Source organism: Podarcis melisellensis (genome assembly GCF_964234715.1).
Source record: "Podarcis melisellensis genome assembly, chromosome: 3".
NCBI classification, from domain to species: domain Eukaryota; kingdom Metazoa; phylum Chordata; class Lepidosauria; order Squamata; family Lacertidae; genus Podarcis; species Podarcis melisellensis.
This window is the reverse complement of record NC_138530.1, coordinates 7368310-7395360: the sequence shown is the minus strand read 5'-3', so window position 1 is coordinate 7395360 and position 27051 is coordinate 7368310. Positions and strand designations below refer to the sequence as shown.

Sequence of the window (27051 nt, the reverse complement as noted above, 5' to 3'; positions counted from 1 at the left end):
TCCTGCTCTTGTTCTTCTCCTTGTCTCGGTGCTCTTTTTTGATCCAAGTAAGTTCTTCCGTCACCTCTAGACAAAAAGCATACCTTCCTAATTCACACTTTCTGAATTTGTAAAGATTTGGTTCTTGAAATCTCAGGGTCTGAGATGGTTCTGACCTGGCAGCCCTTATAATAACAGCTGCATTATCTTCTTCCAGGCTTCCTGCCACCTCTTCCTTTCTGGGCTCCCACATATATCATTGTGGATCTTTTTAAATAAAGAATGGAGAAAATGGGTTAGCATTTAACTGAAGCTGGCATATTTATTTTTATTTGGCATGCTTCCCAATTGGCAGCTGCAGTACGATTAGAAATGTTGGCTTAGTATGAAATATTTTGGTATTTTGCTAGTCCTGCTCCATTTCTTATTTTTCTTCTCATATGCATAGGTTTTGCTGACCAAGCAAGTGAAAAATTGTGCCATAGCTTGAAGGGCTATTGTGAGAATGAACAGAGGTGCCGACCCAAATACGTGGCTTATGGTATCTGTAATGAGAAGATGACTTGCTGCATAAGGTAAGAACAGTGACTTCAAACAAAAAATAAATAAATAAATAAATAAATAAATAAATAAATAAGACATTAATGTACAATGTCAAAGAACTGATGCTTTTGAATTATGGTGCTGGAGGAGACTCTTGAGAGTTCCATGGACTGCAAGAAGATCAAACCTATCCATTCTTAAGGAAATCAGCCCTGAGTGCTCACTGGAAGGACAGATCGTGAAGCTGAGGCTCCAATACTTTGGCCACCTCATGAGAAGAGAAAACTGCCTGGAAAAGACCCTGATGTTGGGAAAGATGGAGGGCACAAGGAGAAGGGGACGATGGAGGACAAGATGGTTGGACAGTGTTCTCGAAGATACAAACATGAGTTTGACCAAGCTGCGGGAGGCAGTGGAAGACAGGAGTGCCTGGTATGCTCTGGTCCATGGGGTCACAAAGAGTTGGACACGACTAAATGACTAAACAACAATGTACAATGTTTTACAGGTCTTAAAGCAAATCCGAAACGGTAGGGCTAAAACTTTCATTTGAATCTTCTTCTTTTGCTTGTGAGCAACCTATAGGCCTCTGGTTCAGCCTACATGAAAACTGACAGGCCTGTCGTCTAATCCAGAATTACTCCTCTTATGTGCTATATTTCAATCCAATTCAAGAATTCCAGTGGAGAATCGGTCCTTCCCATCCTGGATAGCTCAGTTGGTTAGACCATGGTGCTGATAACACCAAGGTTGCAGGTTCGATCCCTGTATGGACCAGCTGCATATTCCTGCATTGCAGGGGGTTGGACTAGATGATCCTCAGGGTCCCTTCCAACTCTACAGTTCTATGATTCTATGATTCTATCCTTCCATCAGCATACATGAGCTATCTGTTATGACGAAGTAGACTCGCTTCATTAGATTGTAGAGAGAGTACCTTGAGTGCTGGAAGGGCAGAAACAGACCTCCATGGGATGCTTCCTCACTCAACCCTTGGACTCTGCACCTGAATCAGCGGAACCTTTCTACAAACAATAGATCTGGAATATAATAGAGGTACATGTTAGGAAACCTGTGTACATGCAACTACTCACACAGAGTCAATTAAGGTTTGGCAGATAGCCAAAAGGTCATGTGAAGGAGTAAGTCTGCCTGGTGATTCAGAGGCATGGAGACAGCTCCATGACTGGTCAAGCTCTCTCAAGGGAGTGATAATTAATGACCTACTAATAAATAATAATAATAAATTTTATTTATATCCCACCCTCCCCAGCCGAAGCCGGGCTCAGGGCGGCTAACAACACTAAACTGGAATGTGTTAGTTCAGAATACAGTGTTCAGAGTTCTGTGTGTCAGTGTAGGAGTTGAGAGTTGTGTGAGAGAGAGCTAGCTAAAGATCCGTGTTCTGTTCCTGTAAATAGTCCACTGCATATAATAAGCACCTAACTACAAGTTCCTGGTTCCTGCTTCGTTTACCCTGTCTGCAGCCAAGTCGCCAATTGCTTCCGTGGATTCTACGTTTACTCTGCTAGGTCTGGCTAAGGTCCTGCAACTAGTCAGAAAGTTGCGAAACACCAACAGGTTTTGCCAATAGTACACCTGTAATTGGGCCCGCCAATCTTCCTGGCTTTGGAGAACATTGATGTAGATGGTATCTACATTGTTCATAAAGAGGTAAAATTTCTGTCCAAAGGGAACCCAATCTCCCTTTGGCATATATTCAGAAGGAGAGGAAGAGCACAGGATCTTGTATTGATGAGGAGTATTGAAACCGATTTGGGGAAAATTAAAGCTGGTGAAAGACCACAGCAGATCTTCATTGAACAAGGGTTTGGAATAGTTGACCTCCAATGTACTTTCCAGCTCTATGATTCAATTATTATTTTTTCCCCTTCTTCTTTCTCTGGCACCTGATTTCCTTTTTGCTCTATGGCTCTTATCTTCTCTCAACAGCCAAAAGGATATGCAATTCAGAAGGCATCAACATGCCGGAAGTCCTCATAAAGGTCTCGTAAAGTCTGATAACCCCAACAAACATCTGCATGTTGAGCCCGCCATGGTGAAAACTCACAAGCGTTGAGAGAAATAATTGAGCCTCCTATGGAAAAAAGGTCTGTTGTTCTGTTGCAGATTTTACTTGAAATAAAGCAGAAAAACAAAACAAAAGAGAAACCCTACTTAGTCAAAGGGCAGTTATGCTGAACCAAATCACTGATTCAAATCGCTTCAAATCACCGCATCTCACAGAAAATGGGCTGCCAGTTGCAAAACTTGTCAGATTGGTAATTAGGTTTGCCATGTGTCCTCTTTTTCCAGAACACATCCTCTTTTTCAGGGGTAACCTTTCTGTCCAGGTAGATTTTTAAAATTTGCCAAAATGTCTCTGGCTATATTTTCTGGATGAAAGAAAAAAAAATTCCTTCCAGTAGCACCTTGGTATGAGCTTTCGTGTGCATGCACACTTCTTCAGAAACACTGAAACAGAAGTTTCCAGACCCTTCTATTCGCACTATATAGAAGGGTCTGGAAACTTCTGTTTCAGTGTATCTGAAGAAGTGCGCATACACACGAAAGCTCATACCAAGAACTAACTTAGTTGGTCTTTAAGGTGCTACTGGAAGGAATTTTGTTTTGTTTTGACTATGGCAGACCAACACGGCTACCTATCTGTTTATTGGATGAGACATAGACATAACTGGTAGTTCAAGACTTGCTCTCCTCTTCTCTTCTCCTGCCCCCCTCAGCAATATATCATAGCATCTATAGCCTACGTATACTAGGGGGTATTTAAAATGAGAGTCGTCATAGCATCCTCTTTTTTTGCACTTCAGAATATGGCAGCCCTAATTTAGACGGGCTGTCAGGGTGTGTAGAGGTGTGTGGTGTGTTTGAGGAATCTGGTGTATGTTATGGTTACCAGATTTTTTTCAATGAATCCGGGGACACTTTTTTGAAGCTGAACAGTGAGTCAGAAGTGGGGATGATGAGGCAAAAGACCCTGGGCCCAAGCACACATACATATTGTATAAAGGTGCTGCAAAGGCCTTCTTTCACACCTGTGAAATATAAATGCGAAGCGTTTTTTAAAAAACTGGGCAACAGCGCACTGCATGCCCATGACTCCCGAGCCTTCCCTGATCAGTCAAAACAAAGGGGGAAGGGGGCAAGAGATCTGTATCATTGGATGTCCCCGGTTCCCCTTTGGCAGTGACGGCAGCAGCGGCAGTCAGCAGCCCGGAGCCAGCCTGGTAGCGCAGTTGGCTCTGGCTGGCTTCAGGAGCACAAGCCATTTTTCCTCTCCGGAAGTCCCCATATGATGGGTTGTGCCCAAGACACATCATATGGGGACTTCTGGAGAGGAAAAATGGCAGGTGCCATGGCAGCGAGCAGCTCCTGAAGCCAACCAGAGCCAACTGCACTACCTGGCTGGCTCCGGGCTGCTGAGGCTGCCGCTGCCACGTTTCCCGGGGACAGATTTGCAAATCTGGGGACTGTCCCCGGGAACCAGGGACATCTGGTAACCCTAGTGTATGTTTGCCTGTGAGAAAGCAAAGGGAGAAGGGAGAAAGAAGGGAAAGGAATATAAAGGTGCTGGAGCCATCCATTTTCAGGCATTTTACTCACTCGCCACCAGCTTTGGCCTCAAACATGCATGTGGACCCTGATCACTTCCCCCGAAGAAAAATACTAGCCTCAAACTCTAACAGGTAGACCGCTCTTGATTTGAATCTGGGAAAGAACAGCTTGCATAATCCATACGCTCCAATACAAAGCGGCTCAAAACAGGGATCCCAGCTTTTGGGGCCACACTCCTGTGTGCGTCATGTGACCTGCATGAGACTGCGGTCCCCCCAAAACCACTCTTTTGGGTGTAGGGCCCCCAAACAAGTGTTTTAGGCAGCCATGCAAGATTGTTGCCCCCCAAAAGCATTTTTTTCAGGCTGAAAGTGTGGCCCAAAATTGTGGTAGCAATTTTGGACACCGTCCTCTTCCACAGGAAAAATGGGATGTCCCTTTTCCCCCAGAACAGTTGACGTGTATGCACAATCTTAAAATAGCTATAAAACCTATCCTTAGGAACCTGAAGGGGGCAGGAATTGCTTATTGGCTAGGCATGGGTTGCAACGGCTTTAGGGAGTCTAAACCTGCTATGGCAACGTAGAATGTTTCTTTACAAATTTACAACCATAAATAGAAGCTTGGTCATAATGGTTTATGATTGGCCAATCCCAAATAGGCCAGGTTTCAGAATTTGTTCTAAGCAGGGTGCAAGGAAGGCCACAAGGAAAAGAGATTAAACAGTGGTGTTCATGAGGATGGAATGCAGCAGCAAAAAGTCAGGATGGTTTCTTCCTTCTATTTGACAATATTCCTTTTTGATCTCCACACTTCTCAGTTTTGCCTTTGATTGAATGAAAGAAAAAGAAAGCTGATATCTACTGAAACTCTGATTGAGGAATCACCAACTCCAGCTTGAATGTCTCTTTGAAATAGCTTTTTCAGCAGCTGAAGGACCCCCAAAGCATATTTGCTGTGAAAAGAAGAAGAAGAAGAAGAAGAAGAAGAAGAAGAAGAAGAAGAAGAAGAAGAAGAAGAAGTTGTTCAAGGGGAAAGTATTTATTGTGTCGCCTTTTACATTTGAAAAGGGCAAGACAAAGTTGCATCATTATCCCTAACACATTTTAAAACATAGGTTTACGAGCAATCAAAGGTCAAATCTAAAAATGTACATGTCCTGAGAAATGTTCAATAAAATGCTGGTGAATTTTCAGGAGGATGGCTTTTTGTTTGTTTGTTTGAAAGAAGGGGGGAATGCTGCAAAAAGGTGTTGAAATGAATTTGAAAATGGATACATGAGAAACTGCAAGAGACTGAAATCAGCAGCCTTCTCAAACCCTGGTTAACATAACAGTATTAGCATACTGCAGCCAAGCTGTACACACCAAACCTCACAGAGAACGCAAACCATTAATTGCACAGAGAGAATGGAGTGTCTAACTCAGGAATCCCCAACCTGTGGCCCTCCAGATGTTTTAGCCTACAACTCCCATGATCCCTAGCGACCAGGACCAGTGGTTGGGAATGATGGGAATTGTAGTCCAAAACACCTGGAGGGCCGAAGGTCAGGGATGCCTGGTCTAACTTAATTCACTTCAGTACTACATGTCTAAAATTGTAGGGCAATGCGGGGATGTGATTTTTTTAAAGGCAAAAGGTTGTCGAGGAGATATGGTTAAGTGGATGAAATGTCAAGCAGTTTTCTTGGCTTCTAACTAAAAGCGGCTCTGATCCAAAGTATACAATGATATAGGTGGGCAGCCATGATTCAAAGCACACAGTAGTATTGGTGGGCATCAGAAAGGGACAGGGTAGGAGGAAGGATGAAAGAAGAAAGAGGTCTCAGTGTAACCATTTGCCCAAGGACCCAACTTTTCTAAGGTTGGTTTTATGCATAGCTCATCTGACCAGTTATTTTTAAAAGGGAGCGGCAGCAAGGCAAAGACATGAAAGCACAGGTTATATAGAATTCGAGATTATGAAAAAGCAATGTAGATGTTTGTCTGGGAACTTTATATCCCAATAAGAAAAACTATGGAAGAAAGCAGTCAAATACTGTGCTGGTCACATGGCTACCTGAAGGAGTGTCTCCACCCCCATCGTTCTGCCCGGACACTGAGGTCCAGCGCCAAGGACCTTCTGGCGGTTCCCTCACTGAGAGAAGTCAAGTTACAGGAAACAGGCAGAAGACCTTCTCGGTAGTGGCACCTGCCCTGTGGAACGCCCTCCCACCAGATGTCAAAGAGAAAAACAATGTACAGTGGTACCTCATGTTACATACGCTTCAGGTTATAGACTCCGCAAACCAAGAAATAGTACCTCAGGTTAAGACCTTTGCTTCAGGATGAGAACAGAAATAGCGGCGTGGTGGCGTGGCAGCAGCAGGAGGCTCCATTAGTTAAAGTGGTACTTCAGGTTAAGAATAGTTTCAGGTTAAGAATCGACCTTCAGAACGAATTAAGTTCTTAACCCGAGGTACCACTGTACCATACTTTTAGAAGACATCTGAAACAGCCCTGTTTAGGGAAGTTTTCAATGTTTGATGCTGTATTGTTTTTAATATTTGGTTGGAAGCTGCCCAGAGTGGCTGGGGAAACTCAGCCAGATGGGCAGGGTATAAATACATCATCATCATCATCATCATTATAACTCCGGGCGGCATTAACCCAACTGCCGCAATCATGAATTACGATGACTCTTCTGCAAAAAGGCGTTGAAATGAATTTGAATATGGAGATATGAGAAACTGCCGCAATCATGAATTATGACGACTCTTCTGCAAAAAGGCGCTGAAATGAATTTGAAAATGGAGATATGAGAAACTGGAAGAAACTGAAATCAACAGCCTTCTCAAACCCTGGTTAACATAACTGCATTAGCATATTGCAGCCAAGCTGTACACACCAAACCTCACTGAAAATGCAAACCATTAATTGCACAGAGAGAATGGAGTATCTTACTTAATTCACTTCAGTGCTACATTTCTGAAATAGTTGGTTTTCTTATTCCAGTTATTTACTGAACAGCTAGTGGACATCACTACATATGAACAAAGGCATCTGGGAAGTTATGGAGGTATCAGTATATTCTCTCTCTTCTTCAATAAAAAGAAATTTATCTCACCCTCCATAGCAGGCAAAAGGTAGATCTCATCTGAAGGGCTATATTACCTGTGGTTATTAACCATGATTTTCTAATAGAATATTGAGCTTTGAGAACAGTATTGTTTGTTTGTTTGTTTGGCTGGATGGTTGGTTGGTTGGTTGATACACCATGATCTCTCATGGGTTCTAAAGAGCTTAAAGCACACACACACAGCCAATGTATGCCTGTGACTCCTGCTTTTCTGCTCTTTTCCTGAGCTTCCCATTAATTCATGACTGGCTGCTCTGGAGGAAACTGAGTGCTGGACATCATGGACCCCGAATTGGGTTCAGGAAAGGCCATTAAATACCTTGCTGTGCTTTCTTAATTGCCCAGGAGTCAAGAAGAAGGAGATTGCATTGTACGTTCTGTAGCCAAGATATAATCTTTACAAACAAAGATGTTTTGCTTCATGAAGGGGCAGGGGCGGGGAATGAATGGGTCTCCGAAGGCAATGCAGGTCTCAGAATGCAACCATTTTTATTTTTATTTAAATGGTTGCAATTGAGTGAAATAATGTCTTAGAACTTCTTGTGTTAAATCCAATGTGTGTTTCCCCAGGAAGCTTGCAACAGCCTATGCTGTTGCAAGTCCACAGTATCCTGGACTTTGAGGCCAATCTCTGGGACCCATCAGTATAATTTTATCCTTCACGTTGGGATGAATACAGTAATAACCTGAGGCAAGTAGTGCAAGCTGTTATAGCAGGCATGTCCAAGAGGTCGATTTTGATCTACTGGTCAATCCTGGTTGATCTTTGGACCTTCTGTGATCCACTACAACCCACCCCAAAAGAAGCTCAACAACTTAAGCTCCCTAAATAGATCACTGCCAGTTTTTTAATACTGTGAGTAGATCGCAGTCTCTTGGGAGTTGGACATGCCTGTTTTATAGCATCTCATGTGCTCTCTGCAGAGACTGAGGAGATGTCAGTGTCAAAATGAGAGAATGTTGCAGTTGTACCATCCTGTGAAGGGGTCGTTCTTGCCTGGAGCACTTGTGAGAGCTTCAGAATTGATCTTTATGCCTCAGGCAGGGAGCACCAATCCTCTGTGGAGATTTGGATCATGTGGTTCCAGAGGGAAGGCTGTAACTGCTGTGAAGTAGCTATAAAAAGGATGCACTCGAGGGACTGGATTTTAGCAGAGTACGAACTTCACTGCCATTTCCCTCCAAGACCCCTTGCACCTGAGGAAGAGTCACACTGATCAAGAATTGTAGTGAAACTGGTGAGTGAAGGGAATTTGAGTAGATCTTCTCCTTATTATAACAGCAGATTTTCACCCATAATTTCATGGGCTGGTTTGGGGCTGGGCTATTTTGACTTCCTTGGGCAGAGGCAGATTTAGGGGCATGTGACTGGTTTACCTGCACTGGGCCCCGGACCAAGAGGGTGCCACAGGGGACACTGCAGCAATGATGAACAAGTGGCAATGGAAAGCAAGTGCCGGGAGGTGGGGAATGAATGTTGCACAGGGTGCTGCTGAAACTATAAAGCCCAAAGTTCATTACTGCATTGGGGGTGCAGTCATGCAATTTTTGCTAATGAAACGTCAAATAGGGGCCCCTATTTCCAAGGGCAGGGAATGGAGTACAATAAAAGTACCGTATTTTTTGCTCTATAAGACTCACTTTTTCCCTCCTAAAAAGTAAGGGGAAATGTGTGTGCGTATTATGGAGTGAATGCAGGTTGCACAGCTATCACAGAAGCCAGAACAGCTTTCACTGCGCAGCGATCCCTCTTGCTGTTCTGACTTCTGAGATTCAGAATATATTTTTTCTTGTTCGGTAAATGCTATTCAAGTTAGAGCCTCATCTTTCCCCCAAAATTCATGGGGGGTGGAATTTGGGAGGCTATTTCACAACTTTTCAGGAGGAACCACCCTCATCAGATTTTTTTATTATTGTGAAATGTGAGCTCAGCCCTAGCTTAAATAGATGGATCCCTTGCAATTTTCAGAGTGCTATAAATATTCTGTTTCAGTCATGGCATCTCTTCTTTTAGGGATATAGAGTTCCTAGCTAAACACCGACCTTTGCCTAACCAAAGCCATGAAGACCTGTTACTATTTCCTTCTTGCCATTGCCTTAATCCTCTCAGCTGATCCAGGTAAGTTATTAGTCCAGCTCCCTCTTGAGGTTAGGCAACCAAAGCTGTACACAGTATTCCACATGTGTTTGCATGCAGCTCACTGCTGGGGATCTAACTTCCCTGTCTTGCTCATATTCTCCTAGAGCTCCCTAGGCTTCTTCCACTGAAACAATTCCCTTTGTGGAGATGGCTAGTTGTTGGACCATTGACTGCTACTTTTACACTGAAATGACTAGGCTAAACACAACTATGTATTTGTTCCAGTTGTTCCCAATGTAGATTTTCATTCCTTCCTCCCTTCATTCACCCCTTCTTCCCTAGTGGGTGATGGTACCTTTTCATGGTATGCTTCAGGTGCCGACAGGTCTTGGGCCAGCCATGTCAGGTTGAAGCACCACTGCCCCACTTAGAAATTGTGTTCTGCATGGCAATTGAATTTAGGAAAATGTTGCTTTTGGTGGCAATAGAAGCCTCCAACAGAAGCTGGATGGGGTGCAACTTGGAGGGAAGTCTCAGTGTGCTGGTCTCCCCAACTGTGACCCCCACCTTAAAATATATAATTGCCCCTTCATGACAACTAGACATGGGGAAACAACTTCCCTTGGCAACAGTGAGAGCATTTTTCACAAGCCGTCGTTCTGTACCACAGTCCTTGGGGTTCTCTATCCCTTGTTTATACTGTTTTTAGGAAAAACAGAATTTGCAATAAGGCCCAACAATCAGATGATGGAATGATGCCAAGAGGAAAAGAAAGCAACTGGATAACTAGCTAGATGCAGTTTTCAAGTTCACTAGTTGTAACGGAAAGAAAAGGATTCTTAGTAACTTCTTCTTCTTCTTCTTCTTCTTCTTCTTCTTCTTCTTCTTCTTCTTCTTCTTCCTCCTCCTCCTCCTCCCCCCTCCTCCTCCTCTTCTTTTTCTCTTTGGGAGGAACAGTCTTTGCTCAGGTAATAGGTGAGGGAAAATGTGGTGAATTGGGTGGCGTCTGCAAAGACAGCTGTGAGAAAGAACATGTAGACATTGGAGAATGCAGTACAACACGCTGCTGCATAAGGTGAGAGTTATACCACAACCAACCAACCAACAAAAAAAGCAAGGTGCCTTTCTTGAATGTCAAAAGGAGTGAATTAATTGGAAATGCCAAAGTGGTGGACATTTTTCCAATTTATGCCAGTGCACCATCTCCACCTGTCCCTGCAGAGATCAGGCCACAGGTCTGTCTTAATTACATCCAGGGTGGAATACTGCAACTTGCTCCAAAGGGGGCTAGCACAGAAGAGACTTTGGAAACTTGAAGCGCTGCAGAATATGGCAACAACAAAGTTTTTGGGCATCTGTGGTATGTTGATTAGTTGAGTAAGGAATTTATTGCCTGCTCTCAGACGACTGAGCACAGAAGAGAAGTCTAAAACCATTGTATTGTGCCTATTTTTGAATTTTTGTTTTGCTCCCACTACCAAATCTGGTGGGTCAAGATCTTTATATAAATATATTTCTCTACGTGTCTAGCAAGTAGGGCATAAGAGGACTTTTATTCATTATGTTCATAATATTTTGTTCACAATTATTTCTTTTCAGGTTCAAAAGAATATTTAAATAAATACATGAATGAATGAATTTATTATTTCAGTCACAGACGAGTTCCAGCTCACATACAAAATCAGGGAGGTCATGAAACACAATAGCGATACATTCAAATAAATATAATTTTATTATTAAAAGTTCATGAACAGAAAATAATATAGTGCAACTGATTTTCAGGGTTGGTGTGTTGTGGGACAAGCACACAGAGCGCAATGAGATGGAGTGTTTGTGGGGGAGGGAGGCTCAGTTAATTTCATTCAACACAGATAGAATAAACACATTGACAATAAAGGTATTATTATTATCACAAAATCTGTAGAGCAGTGGGTTGAGTGCAGGAAGAAGGGGGAAGCAGGAACAGCATTTTACAATTTATCACGATATGTGTGAATTTGTCAATATTAATTTATAATCTCCAAACATCTTAGTTTTGACTCTGAATGATGGGGTCCATCTCTGCTGCCACTTGGCTTGAGGATTCATCAGCTCCTACCTGAACTCCAGCGCTATCCAGGAATCGTTGTTGTTTCTTCCACCAGCAGAAGGACCACAAAAGCAAATTTCGTGTAAAAGCTTCAAAGACCATGTATTAATAAAAAATAAAAACTATAGTGCAGATGGTCCAAAAGTTTACTGTGTCTCCTTTTATGTTTGACACTGATGGGGTGAAATTGTATGACAGTCTGTATGCAAATTCTATAAGCCACCAAAGGTCTGCTATACAAATTGTTGGACAATGGAAGCACTACACAGGCCATGAGTTGGGGAGACATATTACCATTTGGGATGTGGATGTAGGTGCATCTCATGTCCAGATATGGAACCCACAAGACAATATCAACATCCACATGTAAGGAGGCCATGCAGTCTGCCTGTCATGCTTCTGGGATTGCTATGGGCATCTGTTTTTCATTCATTATATATACCTCCCTAAAGGGATCTATCATATTCAGGGGTTCCTCTATGACATCTTCTTTGGTGATCACTCATAGCCGAGTAAGATTGTCTTCCATAAACACGGTTTTAACAATAAGTCCATAAGTGACTGTCGAGGCCAATTCTGGACCCACACGTCCTTTGTAAAAAGTTATTAATAAACTTGTATCCAGACCTTGCTTCCTAAGAAGTCAATTTAAGTCTGTAAAAAGAGACTATAGGGGTGAACCATGTCCCCATTCTTGAGTAAGAAAGAGGAAGATTGAGAAATAAAAGTAATTTAAAAGCACATACAGTGGTACCTTGGGTTAAGAACTTAATTCGTTCTGGAGGTCCGTTCTTAACCTGAAACTGTTCTTAACACCTCAGCTAATGGGGCCTCCCGCTGCTGCTGCGCCACTGGAGCACGATTTCTGTTCTCATCCTAAAGCAAAGTTCTTAACCCGAGGTACTATTTCTGAGTCTGTAACCTGAAGCGTATGCAACCTGAAGCATATGTAACCTGGGGTAACACTGTAATTTAAAGGCACATACAGTGGTACCTCAGGTTAAGAACTTAATTCATTCTGGAGGTCCGTTCTTAACCTGAAACTATTCTTAACCTGAGGTACCACTTTAGCTAATTGGGCATCCCACTGCCTCCATGCGATTTCTGTTCTCATCCTGAAGCAAAGTTCTCAATCCGAGGTACTATTTCTGGGTTAGCAGAGTCTGTAACCTGAAACGTCTGTAACCTGAAGCATCTGTAACCCAAGCTACCACTGTACATTGTTGCAGCAGTGCATTTCCTAATATTTTGATGTCACACTTACCAGTTCCATGCAACTTGGTTCATGAGGTTTGGACATCATCATCATCATCATTTATTTATACCCCACCCATCTGGCTGGGTTTCCCCAGTCACTCTGGGCAGCTTCCAACAAAATATTAAAATACAATAATCTGTTAAACATTAAAAACATCCCTAAACAGGGCTGCCTTCAGATGTCTTCTAAAAGTCTGGTAGTTGTTTTTCTCTCTGACATCTGGTGGGAGGGCATTCCACAGGGCGGGTGCCACTACTGAGAAGGCCCTCTGCCTGGTTCCCTGTAACTTGGCTTCTCACAGCGAGGGAACCACCAGAGGGCCCTTGGTGCTGGACCTCAGTGTCGGGGCAGAACGATGGGGGTGGAGATGCTCCTTCAGGCAGCCATGTGACCACCACAATGTGTTACTGCTTTCTTCCATTGCTTTTTCTTATTGGGATATAAAGTTCCCAGACAAACATCTACATTGCTTTTTCATAATCTCGAATTCTATATAATCTGTGCTTTCATGTCTTTGCCTTGCAACTGATCCCTTTTAAAAATAACTGGTCAGGTGAGCTATGCACAAAAGCAACCTTAGAAAAGTTGGGTCCTTGGGCAAATGATTGCACTGAGACCTCTTTCTTCTTTCATCCTTCCTCCTACCCTGTCCCTTCCTGATGCCCACCAATATTACTGTGTGCTTTGAATCATGGCTGCCCACGTATATCATTGTGTACTTTGGATCAGAGCCGCTTTTAGTTAGAAGCCAAGAAAAGTGCTTGACATTTCCTTCACTTAACCATATCTCGTCAACAACGTTTTGCATTAAAAAATCAACACATCCCCTCTCTTTTTATCTTTCCTCCTGTTGCTGAAGAGGCACCCCATTGCCTCCACCACAAGACCAGCAAGCCACACAGACAAGGAGAGGTAATATTTTCAACTGGCTCCTATCTTCCCCCCTTCATGGATTCATAAACCAACCTGAGATCTGTTTCTCCCTCCCCTTCCTTCGTTGCAAAAGTTCGTTCTGCATTTTTAGCATTTAACATTTTTACTTTCTTCATTTTAGCATTTTGTGCCTATCTAGAAGCTCTTTGGTCCTAAACTGCTTGCTAATTCTACTTTCCTTCACTCTCTATAAATCCCTCCAGCAAGAGCAAGGAAACATTTGCCTCCTGCTTCAAATCTGTCTGCAAGAGTACCCTGGAATAATGAAATAATGCAAGATTGTTGAGTGAAGAAGGAGGAAAATTGATTAATTAACACAACAGGATCTTTCTTCTTTCTCTGGTGATCACTCGTAGCCAAGTAAGATTGTCTTCCATTTACTGTACACTTGCGGAACATGAACCACTTATAAACACCATCTCCAACTCTCCGAAATATTCCATTAATGATGTCTCTGATCAGCAATGAACAGGATCTGTGATATGTGTGGGCTTAGTCATCGACTTAACACTGCATTGTAGGGGGGTGGACTAGATGATTCTTGGGAACCCTTCCAACTCTAAGATTCTGTGATTCTATGATCTAGCCCCAGAAGCCACACGTGAACAGATTTGAAGTAAGCTTTGCCCCACATGGCTCCAGACTTTTGCGTGGGGTTTGAAGTTGACCCTAAAGGGGACACATACCCTAACTCTCAGTTCCCACAGCTCTGAAAGGCAAGTTTTTGTAATTTACTCTCATTTTAAAGGCACTTTCCAATTGCTCACCCAATTCCTACCTGGCTGATGTCCTCTGACTCAACTTGCCTCCTTTTGTAGGGCAGGAAGAAGAAGAAAAACCCTGCCAATCTTCTTGAGAGACAAAAAACCTAACTAACTAACTAACTAACAGCTCTTCAGTTTCTCTAACAAGGTGCCAGATCTCTGCAGCACTTACTGCCCAACACCAAAAGAGCCTTTAAGGTTTTTGCCAAGATGAATGTATGAATGGCCACACCCAGGTCAGCCAGCACATGTTCTCGCAAGCAGTGGAGTCTGGGCCATTGGGGGTACCTGAATACAGCCTTCCCAATGAGAATGCCAAACATTTTTGGAGCCCCCTCTCTCATTCTCAAAGCCACACACTATTTTCTGTCCCATAAACATTCATACTTCCTTGAACTTACAGAGCTGTGTACAGACATTTCCCTTCTTCCCTGACAAATCCGCTCTCTGTGACACTCAGCACATCCTAATCCAAATGTATAGCTATGTCAAATACACCCCTCACATGCGTGTCTGGGCAGAAAAACCATGCAACTGACATTTCAAAATCAGTAGGACTGCCTGCTTTTCAGCCTTACTGGGAAGGCTCCCACTTCGGTCTGTTGTTATGAGAGCTATCCAGCACAGCAATCAGGACTGTTTCAAGAACATCTCAAAGTTCTAGCTAAAACTCTGGTCCTCTTCCCATGGTTATACTTCAATATTCTGCAGCTTCAACATCACAACATGCAACAATTGGTTGCAGTGGAGACTCGTTCATTTGGGTGCATGGGAAACTTCCATATCTGCCTGCAGACAGCCCACACATTACTGTATTCTGACTTACAACAAATCCAGAATTGGCCCTGGCTGTCAGTAGTTTCATTGTTACCTTTGTAGAACTCACCAGAGAGGAGAATGGGAACAAATGGAGAATTGGTTTATTCTGCCTATTCCACCTACCTTTGAAATGCCTGCCATCTGTTCTACCAATCCCACCAGTCACCATTCTTCCACTAAATTTATGAACAGCTTTGGAGAGAAGTCACCTTATTTTATTCTTTGTGGCTCTTGTTTTAGGGATAGAGTGTTCCCATCCAAACATCTGTCTTCATCTTCTCATGGCCATGAAGACCTGTTACTTTCTCTTTCTTGCCCTTGGCTTTTTGTTTTGTCCAGGTAAGTCATCAGTTAAGTTCTGGACTTAATCAGGTAAAGTAAAGGTAAAGGACCCTTGGCAGTTAAGTCCAGTCACGAACGATTCTGGGGTTGTGGTGCTCATCTCACTTTACTGGCTGAGGAAACGGGTTTTTGCTTGCATACAGTTTTTCTGGGTCATGTGGCCAGCATGACGAACTTCTGGCGAACCAGAGCAGTGCACGGAAACGCCATTTACCTTCTTGCTGGAGTGGAACCTATTTATCTACTTGCACTTTGGCATGCTTTCGAACTGGTAGGTTGGCAGGAGCTGGGACTGAGCAACAGGGGCTCACCCCTTCGCTGGGATTTGAACTGCCGACCTTCCATTCGGCAAGCCCAAGGCTCAGTGGTTTATACCACAGTGCCATTCGCATCCCCTTGGACTTAACCAAGGGGCTTCCAAATGTCATTAGCCAAACACATGCAGAAGCTCCCTTCCAACCTTCTTAAAGACTCTGAATGGAGGAGGTGTGGCTTGTATGGGGGAGGGCTGGCGTCAGGGGTGACATGCACAGGCACATCCTCCTATCCAGTTCAAGCCCTGGTTGGTGGTGGTGGTGGTGGTGGTGGTGGTGGTGATTTCTATTCTTGTAGGGGCCTACATACAGTCAGATATCTTGATGCTTTACACTTGAATGTGTGTGCAGTAATTGAAATACTTTATTATCACTTGTACAACTTGTATACAGTGAGATTGCACAAAAGATGGCTTCCTTGTGGGAATTAAGGTTAGAAAAATGTTGAAGAGTTGAAACTGCTTTGATCTAAGGATGTCCAGCGTTCCATCTGGCCTGGTAGTTCCAATCTTGCTCCACATGATTTTTCCAGCCCTGGGGAAGTCTCTTTCCCAGCACTGCACTGTGAAAGGACAATGTTGCCAATTGTAATGAAACATAGGAATGTTGGGCTCTGATTATTTGTTATTGTTTCCCCTTGTAACCGGTTGTTTTTTTTTTTTTTTGGTGGGGAAACAGGATCATCTGCTAATGTGTACAAGCAAAGCCAATGCCGCCAGATACACGGTGTGTGTGCATTTATCAAGTGCCCTGTGACCTTTAACCCTATTGGAAAGTGTTCAATATATTGGCCATGCTGCTATCTGCAATTGCCAGGACGAGAATGACAACTCCAAAGGTGAGAATGATGGCCCTGTACCAGGAATGAACTGTGTTCACTCATGCAAATGTTTACTTCTCCTTCTCCCAAAAATATTGCCTAGCTTTCCTTGAGATTTTTATTACTTTGACATTGTGATAACTGCTGTATGTGGTAGAAGTTTGTGGCTTGAACACAGGTACACAGGAGCATAGCTGTCAACTTTTTTCCTTTTTTAAGGGAAATTCCCTTATTCCAAATAGGATTCCTTACAAGAAAAGGGAAAAGTTGACAGCTATGCACATGAGGCTGGCTGCATTTCGCCCCTACCCCAATCCTCGCAGAATTATTCTCCTGTCATGTTGTATGATATTCATGGCTTCCACCAGGACATGCACTTAAAAAATAATAATAGCACGAAAGAATTTACAAAAAGAGGAGCCGCCACCATCACTCAATCAAGCAATATTTTTACATCACTCTAAAAAGAAATATAAAGGAAAGGGGGGGGGGTCAGAGCCAACCATCCAAATCGCTTATTTGTCAGCCATTGCTGGATACAGGAAGCAAATTAAACCCATAATTCCCAGCATAATTATCACTCAATTTCTTATTTCCATTCCCTTCACAGGCACCAATGCCCATCCTACAGTGTTAGTCCTATAAGGCAGTGGTTGGTCAACACTCCCTCATGCAAGGAAGCTTTAATCTTGCCCTGGAGCCACCTGATCAACTGCTTTATTTCACAGGTCACATCCCCACAAACACCCTGTTCACATCATCAGGGTGCATTTACTGAAACTGATCTCCAAAAGCCAGACAAGATGCAACACTGGACACCACAGCTTGGACTGCAACAACAGTGGGAACATCTGATTTGCTGTAGAGTAGAATGACTTTAGACTCAATACTTGATGTATGTGTGGGACAGGAAGGCTGTGGGTTGGAGTAAGAGAGGTCCATTTGGACAAATACGAAGAGTGTATCTCTGTGAGTGGGGCACAATGTGTGTATGGTCTTGTGTGTGAGAGAAATGTTTTGTTGCCTGCAAAAAATGTTTCTATTGCATTATTTTCAGATATCAGTTCATGTGGTGATGGAATCTTTCGAGGAGTTGGAGATGGTGTTTATAAGTGGTCCATGTTTCACAAACATATAGTAAGGCTGGTAGTACAATAGTTTTGTAAATAAGCATTTTGGTTTCCCTGCGAATGTCCCAGTCCTCAAACACTCTGCACTTCAGTTGGGAGAAAGTCACACTCGCAGAGCTCAGGCGATACTGTTGGAGTAGAACCTGCCCTTTAGTGAGCTCAACATTATCGTCATCATCAGCAGATGGCTGAGGTATTTAGGCATCTAATTATAAGCCTGCATTTTTATCAAAGCTTATATATTTCAATCAAGGCTTGTATTTTAAAATGAGCTTAAAAAGGATTTTCAAATGTTTCATGCCAGGCAGAAAACCTTGGCTATCCTCCTAGACAAGGGGCCCCCCTTGATTTATAGCAGGAAAAACAATTCTCAAAGTCATAAAAAAAAGGGAATTACATACACTGCCCTTGCAGGTTGAGAAAACACAATTAGGAATGGGCAAATAGTAAAATGATACTATGGGCCTCTCTTAAACCTTGAGCTAAATTTTCAAAAGCCAGGAGCAAATGGGGAAAAACATCTAGCTGACAGAAAGAGCATTTTTAGGAAATCTTCTAAAGCTGTTTCTCTCTTAAACTGAGAGAGTTAAAAAGGGCAATAAATGTTGGGAAAGGCAACTGGCTTGGCTGGAGAAGAAGCTTCTTCCTATTTTATTTTGAGGCTGGAAAGGGGGAGGTGTAAACTAAAAGAGGCTTCTTTAAAAGCTGTTTTTTACTGAGTTCCTTCCTTTTTACTTTACAAAGGTTTTATTCTTTTAAAAGGCTACCTATGATAATGTATGAAATATATTAGCTTAAATATATTGGCTTAAATGTAATTATGCAAAGGATTTAAGAAATGCTAGATTCTTAGAGTCATATTGCAATAGGAGACCAGAGGGGCAAATGAGCCTAGCCCCCCTTGCCAGACAGGAGACGCCATCGAACACTCCTGATATATAGTTGTCAGGCATTTGTTTAAAAGACCCTCAAATGAAGGAGATCTTTCAATGATGATTAACTCAAGATCCTTGAAGATAAAAATGTAAGATTAACCATTTGTTTTAGAAGGCAATAGGGCAAGGAGGGCAAGAGGTGAGCTGGTAATTAAGATTCCATGTAAGATATATTATTACTTATTTGTCATTTATATATAGCTCTTTGTCTCCCTTATAAGGATAGAAGGAAATGGGTGTATCTATTGTGATTGGTTCTAGCAAACAGCCAATAGGAATTCCAACCAGGCTGATTGGACAGAGGCAGCCACAGGAGGAGCAAAGGGGGCTGGATTAAGGGAATATAAGTGCTGGCCAGAATGGCAGGAGGCAGGCCAGAGCTTGGTAACCATATACCACTGAGCCTCTCATTTATTTGTCTGACAAATAAATTATTATTTTAATTTCTCTATTGCTGCGTTGAATATTTCATTCCAGCTAAGCGTTAACCACAAGCAGAGGTGCTACATTTTATGGTGCCCTGTGACTCGGATAAGTGGTCTGCTGGAACGCAGCCCCTTCGCCCTACTGGGCAGGGTACAAGAGAGAGGATCTCTAAACTGCTTACCCAGCGCGCACTGGTAAATTTTTCCAGGGGGAACGCAGAAGTCTCGTCTGTCTGATACCCTGCTCACTGGCGGCGACGGACCGGGGGAAACAGGGAACCAACCAAGGGTAAGTGCACAAAGGGATTTTTGGCCCTCCAATTAATTGGGAGGAAGAGAAGTCTTGATCAAACTTCTGCGTCTCAGTAAGTGGGAACTGAGTACGCTAGGTGGTTGGGTACATCAGATGTTGGTCTGGTGGAGGAAAAGGGAAAATTGGGAGGTAGAGTGTGGTGAAGTATCCAGCGCATTGTATGTGTGAGAAAGTACAGAGCAATCTGTAGCTGACCTGAGTGTGGAGTGGGCAGTACTTCGGTTCCTAGTAAGGCGACTTCACTAGGCAAGGAAACCCACAAAGCGCGTCTGTGAGTGACTGAGTGGATACTTCACAGGGCCATACAATGGGAGTTGGGGGTTCAAAGGGGGAAAATACACCTCTTGAGTGTATGTTAAATAATTTTAAGAAAGCCTTCTCAGGGGCATATGGAGTCAAAATGACGCCAGAGCGCTTGAGAACGTTATGTGAACTAGAATGGCCAAAACAAATTACTGGATGGCCATCTCAGGGAACCTTTGATATAAATTTAGTAAACAAACTTTGGTCCGATATCGCCAAAGAAACTGGAGGGTGCCCAGAACAATTTCCATATATAGATTCCTGGCTGAGCACATTAAATAAAAATCCTCCATGGATAAGGAAATGCAAAGTCAAACGATGCAAACTATTGGCTGTAAAAGCCGAAGCTAGGAAAGGAATCTTGCCAAATAAACTTAAACCCATTTTTGAGGGGCCAGAGGAAGAGGTGCTTCCACCCCCACCCTATGCTCCACATCGAAGGGAGCCTAATCCAAACACTCCACCAGTTGTAACCCCGAGGCAAGAAACTGGAATGAATAATGGGAGTGGAGTCACAGAGCTTGATTCCTTGATAGATTATGATAAATATCTTCAGGAGGCATTGGAGTCCTATAATAAAGCCCAAGCAGAAGTGGTTATTCCACCTGTGACTCCTAATAGACCTCCATCTACAGTCTCCTTTAGTGGAACAACTGATTGCCCACCCCAAACCCCTGTACATCCAAGTCCCAGAGAAATATTACAGAAGTTACAGGGAGACCTTGATCGGTCAGCAAGCAATACAGCCAGGCGTATAAAGCTGCTAAAAGAACGCCTTGGAACAGATACCATCCCTTATGATTTGAGGCCCCTAGAGCAAAGTGAAGAGAAAGGTCACGTAGTAGCCCCTCTTAGAAGAGTATTTGATGCACTTGAGGAGCCTGTGCTGGTTAATGGGCAACCCGGACCACGGCCACCTCGAACTTCGACCCTGCAATATATTCCATTCACGACTACAGATCTGATGAATTGGAAAACACACACCCCATCTTTTGCAGAAAAACCTCAGGCTATGATGGACTTGGTGACTTCAATAGTAAATACTCATAGCCCTACTTGGACAGATTGTCGCCAGCTCCTAAATACTCTTTTCACCACTGAGGAAAGGAGAGACATAATTGAAAAGGCACAGATATATTTGCGTGAGCAGGCCAGAGTGGGAAATATTTTTAATATTGACCGTCATCTCCAAGACAACTTTCCCTTGGAAGATCCTAATTGGGATCCAAACAATGCAATTCACCTGACCAGACTTACCACCTACCGCCAGACGCTTGTGCAAGGTATCCGCAGGGCATGTCAGAAGCCCACTAATATGTCTAAAGTCTCAGAAGTAGAACAGAAACCAAATGAGAGTCCGGGAGACTTTTTAGAGAGGCTGCAGGAAGCCTATCGTATATGGACTCCTTTTGACCCTGAAGCCCCTGAAAACAGCAGAATGATTACTGCTACATTTGTGGCCCAGTGTGCTTCTGACATTCGTAAGAAAATTCAGAAGTCAGAAGGATGGGAAGGGATGCTGATGAGCCAAATTATGGCCATTGCACGCCGAGTTTATCGGAATAGGGATGAGGCTGAGAAACAAGAGAAGAAGAAGTGGCAGAAGGAAAAGATGGTGATGCTAGCCACAGCAGTGAAGCAAGACCACCGCCCCTTAAATGGAGGGAGAGGGCGGGGAAAGAATCCACCACTGGGAAGGAATCAATGTGCAAATTGCAAGAAGGAGGGTCACTGGAAGCGGGAGTGTCCTGAACCCTTGAGGTTGGAAGAAGTACGCCCAGGCCCAGGCCCAGGCCCAGGCTCCGGCCCAAGAAACCAGGGACGGGGACGGGGAATGATCCGAGATGGAAGATATCAGAGACCAGGACAGGGACGGAGTAGAGACAATTTCATTGGACTGGCAGAAGAGGATTTTACTCAAGACTAGGAACGACCGGACTCCATAAAGTTAGGCTTCCAGGAGCCCACGGTCACGATTCAATTAGGGAGCCATTTAATAGACTTTATAATTGATACTGGGGCTGAATACTCAGTACTCCCAGAACTATTGCAGAAAAAGGCATCCAAAAGTGTAGTCATTAAAAGTGCCACTGGACAGTCAGCTAAGAGGTCTTTCCTCCAACCTTTGGAATGCCAGATTGGGGGACATCGTTTAACCCATCAGTTTTTGTATATACCTGAGTGTCCAATACCTCTCTTAGGCAGAGATATGCTGTCCAAATTGCAGGCCCAAATCACCTTCACTCCTCGAGGTCCAGAAATGAAACTGCCATCAAAAGCAGCAGGAATAATTACCCTCTCAGTACCTAAGGAACAATCATGGCGCCTAATGTCAGCCTTGCAAGTCCAACCCACATTGGATACAGAATTAAACAAGCTCCTCCGAACTCTACAGGTGCCACCAGGAGTATGGGCCGAAAATAGCCCACCAGGAATGGCTAAGAATATAGCTCCAATTGTAGTAACCCTAAAACCTATGGCTACCCCTGTATCTGTAAGGCAATATCCCTTACCCCGGCGAGCAGCAGAGGGCATCCAGAAACATTTGGACCGCCTATTAAAATATGGTCTGCTTAAGCCTTGCCAATCAGAATGGAACACACCCCTTTTGCCTGTTCGAAAACCTGGGACAGATGAATACAGGCCAGTGCAGGACTTGAGGCTCGTAAACCAGGCTATCGAGACCTTGCACCCAAATGTACCAAACCCATATACCTTGCTGAGTTTGATCCCACCAGAAGCAACATTTTTTACTGTATTGGACTTGAAAGATGCATTCTTCTGTTGCCGGCTGGCACCACAGAGCCAACCTATATTTGCCTTCCAGTGGGAAGACCCTTTGACAGGAACAAAAGGCCAGCTAACCTGGACAAGATTGCCCCAGGGATTTAAAAATTCCCCAACTTTATTTGGCACTGCCTTGGCGAGGGATCTAACAAGTTACCCCTCAATACCGGGAGAAAAGGTGGTTCTGCAATATGTAGATGACCTTATATTAGCGGCAAAAGATTTTGATACCTGTAAAGAAGGGACAGAGGAACTGCTCCACTTGCTCTGGGAAGCTGGCTACCGAGTTTCCCAGAAAAAGGCACAGTTATGTTTAGAAAAGGTCAAATAATTGGGCTTTGACATCTCACACCAACAACGAGCATTGAGACCAGAGAGGAAAGAAGCTATTTGCCTTATCAAGGAACCTACCACAAGAAAACAACTTAGAGGATTCCTGGGAACAGCAGGGTTTTGTAGACTATGGATACCTGATTTCAGCAGTCTGGCCAAGCCCTTACATGAAAGCACTCGAGGTGCAGAAAAGGACCCATTCGTATGGGGACCTGAGCAGAAACAAGCCTTTTTAGTTATCAAACAACGACTTATGGAGGCCCCAGCCCTTGGATTGCCTAATTCGGAAAAACCCTTTCAGCTGTATGTACATGAACAGAATGGGATTGCAGCGGCAGTCCTGACCCAGAGATTAGGAAGTTGGAACCGCCCAGTAGCTTATTTGTCTAAACAATTGGACTCAGTAGCAAAAGGATGGCCTCCATGCCTAAGGGCAGTAGCGGCCACTGCAAGCCTTGTCAAAGAAGCTGATAAATTTACCTTCGGCCAGACGATGTATGTGAATGTACCTCATGCTGTTCTGACACTCATGGAATATAAGGGTAGTTATTGGCTAACGAACCCAAGGATGGCTAGATACCAAGGCCTATTGTGTGAAAATCCCAGGATTCATCTACGAGTAGTGAATATGCTCAATCCAGCGACTTTGCTGCCCCTACCAGAGGTAGATGATGAAGAATCACATGATTGTCTCCAAATAATGGATGAAGTTTATTCCAGTAGACCTGATCTGAAAGATGAGCCATTGAAAAATCCAGATGTTGTATATTATACGGATGGTAGCAGTTACCTGCATGAAGGTGCCAGACGAGCAGGATATGCTGTGGTCACCAATGAGGAAGTTGTGGAAGCTGAAGCTTTGCCTGCTGGCACCTCAGCACAAAAAGCTGAACTTATAGGCTTAACTAGAGCTCTGCAATTGGCAGCTGGATGTAAGGCAAACATCTATACTGATTCTAAATATGCCTTCTTAACCCTGCATGCACATGGAGCTCTATGGAAAGAAAGAGGTCTAATCGGAGCCCACGGGAAGGCCTTGAAATATGGACCTGAAGTAGAAATCCTGTTAGAAGCAGTATGGGCTCCAGAACAGATTGCTGTAATGCACTGCAAAGGTCATGGACGAGGAAGGGATCCAATAACCAGAGGAAATCATGCTGCTGACAAAGCAGCCCGAGAGGCAGCCCAAAAGCCTGTGGGAGGATTTATAGCAGCCCTCATACCAGAGATAGTTCCAGAAGAAGTTAAACCTCACTATACCCCAGAAGAGAGGAAGTGGGCTGAACAGGAAGGAGCGGTTGTGAAGGACGGTTGGATGATCCTGCCGGACAATAGGATTTATGTACCTCATCATCTAGCAGGCACAATTGTAAGAAATTATCATGAATCTACTCACCTTGGCGGTACTGCAACCAGAGAGAGTCTCAGTCGGAAGTTGTATATTATTAATCTATCACAATTAGCAACTTGCATTTCACAGAAATGTGTTCTTTGTGCTAAAAACAATCCCAGGCAGGGACCGGTACAACCTCCTGGAATTCAGCATGTGGGATACGTCCCCATGGAAAGCCTAATTGTGGACTTCACAGAGCTGGTCCCTTCTAAGGGATTCAGGTATCTCCTTGTGTTTGTAGATACTCTTACCGGATGGGTTGAAGCTTTTCCCACCCGAACTGAAAAGGCACGAGAGGTAACTAAGAGACTCCTCACTGAATTGATCCCGAGGTTTGGATTACCTAGATGCATTGGAAGTGATAATGGGCCAGCGTTCATTGATCAAGTAGTACAAGAAGTATGTCGAGTCCTACAAGTAAAATGGAGACTGCATGCAGCATATAGGCCTCAGAGTTCAGGGAAAACTGAAAGAATGAATCGGACTCTGAAAACCCAATTGGCAAAATTAACCCAGGAAACGGGATTGGGATGGGTAGATGTGTTACCCATAACACTGTTTCGTGTTAGGTGTGCACCCACAAAAAGACTTAAGTTGTCACCTTTTGAGCTCCTGTATGGGAGACCGCCCTCCTTTGTTCAGGATATTCCAGCTGACCTTAAACAAATAGGAGATCATGTGACACAGGGACAAGTGCAATCTCTCTCCCGTGTTTTTGTTTCTCTTAACAGGTGGGCCCTCGAACGCACGCCGTGCAGCATTGCCGAGCCGATTCATCAGTTCCAGGCTGGCGATAGCGTATGGGTGAAAGAGTGGAAACGCGATCCACTTGCACCTAAATGGCGTGGACCTTACACCGTCTTGCTCTCTACTCCAACAGCGGTGAAGGTAGCTGAGGTGACCCCCTGGATTCATCACTCTCGTTTGAAGAAGTCTGAAGGCAGTTGGACATGCAAAGGTGACCCCTCTAATCCTTTAAAACTGACTCTCTCCAAAAACCCCTGTATCTAGCCCTACCGGGAACGGGCTAGGTCACGGGCAACATTTGACGACCGGCCTGCTGCAGCCACAACCTGGAAGCTGGCTGACCTGCGCACGCCTGAAGCTTGAGGAGCGTCTGAACCAGCGACTGTGAACGGGAAGATTCTCTTATACAATCGATTGACTGCCCCCTTGTGGAACAATTATAAGTGATATTACTCATTGGGGATCCTCGGGATATATGTTTTGGTCTTGGTGGTTCCCCATTTCTGTCACTGGGGGAATTATATTGGGACTAATATTTATTTGCTATCACAATAAGGTAATCTTTTGTGGAAGGAATGCATATGCTAGACATCAACATGATTTCATTATTAATCCTGATCCCTTGGGAAGGGGAAGGGTCCATGAATCTGACCAAATTTGCTAAATATGGATTCCGCCATGACCACAATATGTGGGTAGGCTTAGCTGAGATGGTAGCCAATGTTGCAAATAGGACTAATTGCCTTGTTTGCTCTCTTGGGCCAGATGATTCAGAGGGAGGTATGCCCTTATTACCAATACCATTAAGTGCCATTGGTATGGTAAGCGAAATGCCACACCAAACAGAAGTACAGAATTTCCCCGGTTGGAACTCAACCAAACCAATACGAGTTATACCTGTGCAAGGGGAAATCTGTGTGCATAAATCATCAGATTCAGCTGATCCTACCATGATAGGCTCTTCTCATTGCCACTATACTTGGGATTATATTAAGAATAGTCAAACCTGGGCAAACGGTACTACGTATCGAACTCGGAATACCTTGCCCTGTGCACCTCCTTTTATTCATGCATGGAAAGTGGTGTGGAACATAACTGTGACAGAAAAAGGCAATCTAACATACTGCACTGTGAACTCTCTACCCCTTTTGATATTTCGCCTTATGCACTCCACGTACCAAAAACCTCAGACCCGATGGTTGTGGTGGATATGTGGAGAATGGGCATACAAGAAACTCCCTTCCAAATGGAGTGGGACTTGTTTCTTGGGATGGGTATTACCACCAATGTGGATTATGCCCACTAGTTCGGTCAAGCGTACACGAAGAAACGCTGATATTTCTCATATAGCAGGAGGAAGTACCCAAAGTTGGAGCGGTACTGATGATTGGCCACCAGAGCGCATTATAGCCTATTATGATCCTGCCTCCTGGAATCCTGGTGAGCTCATACAAGGGGCACGGGATCCTATTTATAATCTAAATAGAATAATTCGATTGCAAGCAGTAGTGGAACTTGTAACCAATGCAACGGCCCAGAGTTTGAGACTTATTGCACAACAGTTGGATGAAAGTAGAGCCGCCATTTTGCAGCTGAAAATGGGAATGGATTATGTACTTGCCAGGCAGGGAGGCCTATGTGGAGTCTTGAACTTGACAGGGAATGCCTGTTGCTTTAACATTTCAGATAATGGTGAGGCAATCCGTGTGTTGGCCACAAAGATGGAGAATATAGCACATGTCCCAGTACAAACATGGGAAGGATGGGATATGGGATGGCTCACCAATTGGTTACCTAATGTCACAGGACTCAAAGGGATACTATTGTCTTGCTTGTTTTTCTTGACAGTAGTAGTAATGGTTTTATGTATGATGCCATGTATCATTTCATGTTTTAGAAGTACAATTAGCAAGATGGTTTCAAATGAAACTCTACCTCATATCATGGCCCTATACAGAGCTTTACCTCAGGAATATGATGAAGGTCAAGCTATCAAGGACACTTGGGATGAAGGTCCTTGAGCTTGAAAGGGGGGAATGAGGCATCTAATT

At 43.8% G+C, this 27051-nt stretch overlaps 2 long non-coding RNA genes across 2 annotated transcripts in view; both read left to right on the top strand.

The window, feature by feature from the left end:
* Positions 1-27051, top strand: part of LOC309365987 — a 153980-nt gene that overhangs the window by 87384 nt on the left and 39545 nt on the right. The window lies entirely within an intron of this gene.
* On the top strand, positions 8369-11528 carry LOC309365966. Its single transcript, XR_014166329.1, has 4 exons — positions 8369-8453; positions 9230-9334; positions 10253-10370; positions 11329-11528. It is a non-coding gene; the product is annotated as an uncharacterized lncRNA (long non-coding RNA).